Source organism: Carassius gibelio, chromosome B13, assembly GCF_023724105.1.
Source record: "Carassius gibelio isolate Cgi1373 ecotype wild population from Czech Republic chromosome B13, carGib1.2-hapl.c, whole genome shotgun sequence".
Lineage (NCBI taxonomy): Eukaryota > Metazoa > Chordata > Actinopteri > Cypriniformes > Cyprinidae > Carassius > Carassius gibelio.
Window position 1 is genome coordinate 5022756 of NC_068408.1, and position 6621 is coordinate 5029376.

A 6621-nucleotide genomic window follows, 5' to 3' on the forward strand; every position below is an offset into this window, starting at 1 on the left:
ATCGTTCAATTGTTATTCACAAATATGTTTAAAACCTACTTTTGCGAACTAGTCCTAGGTTTTTTGCCCAATCGGAACCAAACCACTGCAGTAATATTCTGTGGACTCTCTAGATCAATAATTATCAAAAAAATGTTGAATTTTGTCCTTTGGTTAGCTGTAAAGGGGTAATTTAGAAAAAAGGGTGTGGCCAAACATACCCCAAAGCCTATAAAACCTAAACGAAAACTCAAAATTTTATGAAACTACGTAAAATCATATAACAGGTGACTCTTAACAAGCATGTAAAGTTTCATGGAGATCAGACCATAGGTGGCGCTATAACAGTAGAAAAGGTCTCAAAACACAAGATTTATATGGTAAATGGCCTCAAATTGTTTGAAAATGCTCATATATTCACTCAAAAACACTAAATCTTCATATCATATGATAGATCTCCTCATTCTGAACAACTTTGCCTATGGGACCAATGTTGTCAATAAAGCTGTTAATTAAATATTCAAGATTATTTAAAAAAGTTACTTTGGCATACTTGTGATACAGTTTAAGATGAAAATCAATAAAACCACTGAAGTACAATTCTCTAGACTCTGAAGGTCAATAATTATCAAAACCATGTTGAACAATTGCATTTGGGCAACTATAAACCAGTCATTTTATAATATGTTCTTTTCATAGTCCACACAAAGGCCTATTAATACAATCAGAAAGCCCACAAATTATCAAAACTGTGTAAAATAATGCATAATTTCATTCTAAACAAGCATGCAAAATTTAAGAGAGATTGGGCAAAAAAAAATAACAACACTATAACAGTTATGTTTAAAAACACAGTGTTGTTTGAGTAAATGCAATTTATAACCACTAGATGGCAGCAGAAGACCACTAATTGGCTCAATCAGCTAGTACTGTTTTTATGAATTCATGCCAAAACATTAATAAATTAACTGTTATAACATTTTAAATCTCATTGAATTGATGTTTTCCATTTTGTTCATACAGATGTATCAGTTTTAACAATTTTGCCACATTATGATTACAGTTTAACCTGAAAATGACATCTAAACTCTAAAAAAGAGCAGACTTGCAATAAGTTTACTGCCACCAATAACTTATTTCAAATACCTATATCTGCAACAAAATGTGTGTGTGTGTGTGCATATGCTTATAGAGTATACATATATTAGTCTAATCATTTACTTTCAGTGTGTGTGTCTGTCTGTTAGCCTGTTCTCCATTTTGGATGTGTTTAACTGTCATCCATGCATCCAGGTTGGCTCTGACCACCTCAGAGGCCTTAATGTGCTTGAACCCCGGTAAAATGCTGCTTGCAGCTTTAATTAGGGGTTCAAGCACGCAGTGCTGAAACCCTATTGTTTTTGTTAGGATTTTTAGGGGTTCAAGCACGCAGTGCTGAAACCCTATTGTAATTGTTAAGATTTTTATTATTATTATTATTCTTCCGCCTTAAAACTGAACGTGCAGCCCAAACCGTAAGGCCTAGAGAGCTGAAACTTGGTCAGATGGTAGTAGTCCTGCTCGCTACTCAGATACAAAAAACCGGCCCAATCGGCCTAACGGGGGCGCTACTGCGCAAAAAACTAAAATTTTAGACATTTTTGGCCGCAGGTCGTAAACCGTTAGCCATAGACTCAAAAACATGGCATCGTTGCAATCCTTGGGTTAGCCCGAACAAAAGTGCACAGCTGCTTTTTTAGCTCTACGACGCACCGTTTTCGCGCAAAATCGAGCTATATCCGAAACCTACTTTTGAGAACTAGTCCTAGGATTTTCAACCAATCGGAACCAAACCACTGCAGAAATATTCCCTGGACACTCAATATCAATAATTATCAAAAAAAAGTTGAAATTTCGATTCTTACGCGAAACAGTACGTCAAAAAGCGTCTATGCTAACATTAGCCAAGTGTTATTTTGACTATAACTCTTGAACGGAATGAGATATCTTCACCAAACTTGGTACACGTATGTATGAGCTCAATCTTTGGTCAAATCAAAAAAATTGCACATCTTTGCCACTTGGGGGCGCTATAAGATAGAAAAAACACATAAATGGCTATAACTAGGCAATCGTTGGCTCGATTGACTTGAAAATTGGTATGCAATGTCTTGGTCTGAAGGGGCACAAGTACCTATGAGGACATTTGCATATCTCAAAAAACATGGCCGCCATTGGCCAAACAAATTTAAGCACCTATTTGAAAGGGTTAACGGAAGTTGATCGGAACGAAACTCACTGGGTACGTTCGACTCATGAACCTTAAGGGCTGTAAGAATTTTGAAAGAAATCGGCCACTAGTTGGCGCTAACGAGTTTTATGGCTCTGTAACCACGTGGTGTTTCACATATCAACACAATATGCATATCATTTGATAGATCTCCTCATAATGCACAACTTTGCCTCAAGAACCATTGCTGTCAATCAAATCGTTCAATTGTTATTCACAAATATGTTAAAAACCTACTTTTGCGAACTAGTCCTAGGTTTTTTGTCCGATCGGAACCAAACCACTGCAGTAATATTCTGTGGACTCTCTAGATCAATAATTATCAAAAAAATGTTGAATTTTGTACTTTGGTTAGCTTTAAATGGGTAATTTAGAAAAGGGGGATGGCCAAACATACCCCAAAGCCTATAAAACCTAAACGAAAACTCAAAACTTTATGAACCTTGGTGAAAACATGTAACACGTGACTCTTAACAAGCATGCAAAGTTTCATGGAGATCGGATCATAGGTGGCGCTTTAACAGTTGAAAAAGCCTCAATAACACACATTTTCAATAGAAAATGATCACAATTTGTAGAACATGTTCATACATTCACACAAACACTAGATCTTCATATCATATGATATATCTCCTCTTTGTGAACAACTTTGCCTCAAGGAGCGAAGATGTCAATCAAATCGTTCAATTGTTATTCACAAATATATTAAAAACTTACTTTTGCGAACTAGTCCTAGGTTTTTTACCTGATCGAAACCAAACCACTGCAGTAATTTTCTCTGGACACTCTAGATCAATAATTATCAAAAAAATATTGAATTTTGTCTTTTGGTTAGCTATAACTGGCTAAATTAGAAAAGGGGCGTGACCAAAATACCCAAGAGCATATAAAACCTAAACGAAAACTCAAAACTTTATGAAACTTGTTGAAAACATGTAACAGGTGACTCTTAACAAGCATGCAAAGTTTCATGGAGATCGGACCATAGGTGGCGCTATAACAGTAAAAAAGGTCTCAAAACATAAGATTTATATGGTAAATGGCTTCAAATTGTCTGAAAATGCTCATTTATTCACATAAACACTAGATCTTCATATCATATGATAGATCTCCTCATTCTGAACAACTTCTGGGACCAATGTTGTCAATAAAGCTGTTAATGAAATATTCAAGGTTATTTAAAAAAGTTACTTTGGCAAAGTAGTCCAAGGCTTTAAGCTGAAAATCAATAAAACCACTGAAGTACAATTCTCTAGACTCTGAAGGTCAATAATTATCAAAAACATGTTGAACAATTGCATTTGGACAACTATAAACCAGTGATGTATAGTATGTTCTTGTCACAGTGTACACAAAGGCCTATCAATACAAACAGAAAGCCCACAAATGATCAAAACTGTGTAAAATAATGCCTAATTTCATTCTAAACAAGCATGCAACATTTAAGAGGGATTAGGCAAAAAAACACTAAGAGTTATAAAGGATTAACACATTGATGTATGAGATATTGCCATTTATAACCACTTGATGGCAGCGGAAACCACTAATGGGCTCATTCAGCTAACTTAAACAGTACAGTTGAAAGGATGTATGAATTAATGCCTAAACAATAAAAAAACACTGTTACAACATTTCAAATCTCACCGAGTTAAAGTTTTCCATTTTGTTCATACAGACATATCAGTTTTTAAAATTTTACCACATTATGATTACAGTGAAACCTGAAAATGACATCTAAAATCTTAAAAACGAGTTTAATCATTTAATTTCAGTGTGTGTGTCTGTCTGTTAGCCTATTCTCCATTTTGGATGTCTTTAACGGTCATCCATACGTCCAGGTTGGCTCTGACCACCTAAGATGCCTTAAATGCTTGAACCCCGTAAATGCTGCTTGCAGCTTTAATTATTAGGGGTTCAAGCACGCAGTGCTGAAACCCTATTGTAATTGTTAGGATTTTTATTAGGGGTTCAAGCACGCAGTGCTGAAACCCTATTGTAATTGTTAGGATTTTTATTATTAGGGGTTCAAGCACGCAGTGCTGAAACCCTATTGTATTTGTTAGGATTTTTATTATTATTATTATTATTATTATTATTATTATTATTATTCTCCACTCAAACTGTTCGTGCAGCCCAAACCGTAAGGCCTAGAAAGCTGAAATTTGGTCAGATTGTAGTAGTCCGGCCTTCTTGTCAGATACCGAGTCTCGACCCAATCGGCCTAACGGGGGCGCTACAGCGCAAAAAACTAAAATTTTGGACATTTTTGGCCGTAAATCGTAAACCGTTAGCCGTAGACTCAAAAACATGGCATTGCTGCAATCCTTGGGTTCGCCCGAACAAAAGTGCACGGCGCCTTTTTGGGGTCTACGACGCACCGTTTTCTCGCAAAATCGAGCTATATCCGAAACCTACTTTTGCGAACTAGTCCTAGGATTTTCAACCAATCAGAACCAAACCAATTCATAAATATTCCCTGGACACTCAATATGAATAATTATCAAAAAAAAGTTGAAATTTCAATTCTTACGCGAAACAGTACACCAAAAAGCGTCTATGCTAACGTTAGCCAAATGCTATTTTGACTATAACTCTTGAACGGAATGAGATATCTTCACCAAACTCGGTACACATATGTATGAGCTCAATCTTTGGTCAAATCAAAAAAATTGCGCATCTCTGCCACTTGGGGGCGCTATAAGATAGAAAAAACACATAAATTGCTATAACTAGGCAACCGTTGGCTCGATCGACTTGAAAATCGGTATGCACTGTCTTGGTCTGAAGGGGCACAAGTACTTATGAGGACATTTGCATATCTCAAAAAACATGGCCGCCATTGGCCAAACAATTTTAAGCACCTATTTGAAAGGGTTAACGGATGTTGATCGGAACGAAACTCGCTGGGTACGTTCGACTCATGAACCTTAAGGTCTGTAAGAATTTTGAAAGAAATCGGCCACTAGTTGGCGCTAACGAGTTTTATGGCTCTGTAATCACGTGGTGTTTCACATATCAACACAATATGCATATCATTTGATAGATCTCCTCGTAATGCACAACTTTGCCTCAAGAACCATTGCTGTCAATCAAATCGTTCAATTGTTATTCACAAATATGTTAAAAACCTACTTTTGCGAACTAGTCCTAGGTTTTTTGCCCGATCGGAACCAAACCACTGCAGTAATATTCTGTGGACTCTCTAGATCAATAATTATTAAAAAAATGTTGAATTTTGTCCTTTGGTTAGCTGTAACCGGGTAATTTAGAAAAAGGGGTGTGGCCAAACATACCCCAAAGCCTATAAAATCTAAAGGAAAACTCAAAACTGTATGAAACTCAGTGAAATCATGTATCAGGTGACTCTTAACAAGCATGCAAAGTTTCATGGAGATCAGACCATAGGTGGCGCTATAACAGTAGAAAAGGTCTCAAAACACAAGATTTATATGGTAAATGGCCCCAAATTGTTTGAAAATGCTCATATATTCACTCAAAAACACTAAATCTTCATATCATATGATAGATCTCCTCATTCTGAACAACTTTGCCTCTGGGACCAATGTTGTCAATAAAGCTATTAATTAAATATTCAAGATTATTTTAAAAAGTTACTTTGGCATACTTGTGATACGGTTTAAGATGAAAATCAATAAAACCACTGAAGTACAATTCTGTAGACTCTGAAGGTCAATAATTATCAAAAACATGTTGAACAATTGCATTTGGACAACTATAAACCAGTAATTTTATAATATGTTCTTTTCATAGTGTACACAAAGGCCTATTAATACAAACAGAAAGCCCACACATTATCAAAACTGTGTAAAACAATGCATAATTTCATTCTAAACAAGCATGCAAAATTTAAGAGAGATTGGGCAAAAAAAAAAAAAAAAAACACTATAACAGTTATGTTTAAAAACAGTGTTGCTTGAGTAAATGCAATTTATAACCTCTAGATGGCAGTGGAAGACCACTAATGGGCTCATTCAGTTAAGTTGAACAGTACTGTTGAAAGGATTCATGAATTCATCCCAAAACATTAAAAATGTAACTGTTATAACATTTTACATCTCATTGAGTCAATGTTTTCCATTTTGTTCTTACAGATATATCAGTTTTTACTATTTTGCCACATTGTGATTACAGTTTAACCTGAAAATGACATCTAAACTCTTAAAAAGAGAAGACTTGCAATAAGTTTATTGTCACCTATCACTTATTTCAAATACCTATATCTTCAACAAAATGTTTGTGCATGTATATGTGTGTCTTTCTGTGTGTGTGTGTGTGCATATGCTTATAGAGTATACATATATTAGTCTAATCATTTACTTTCAGTGTGTGTGTCTGTCTGTTAGCCTGTTCTC

General features: G+C 35.5%; 1 long non-coding RNA gene across 2 annotated transcripts in view; it reads left to right on the forward strand.

The window, feature by feature from the left end:
* LOC127969847 (uncharacterized) overlaps positions 1-6621 on the forward strand; it is a 105205-nt gene that overhangs the window by 12993 nt on the left and 85591 nt on the right. Inside the window, exon 2 of one of the 2 annotated variants that reach the window (XR_008156367.1) lies at positions 5608-5653. The exons of the other annotated variant lie outside the window; for it this stretch is intronic. This is a non-coding gene — a long non-coding RNA (uncharacterized LOC127969847). The remainder of the gene's footprint in view (positions 1-5607; positions 5654-6621) is intronic. 2 annotated transcript variants of the gene reach the window in all.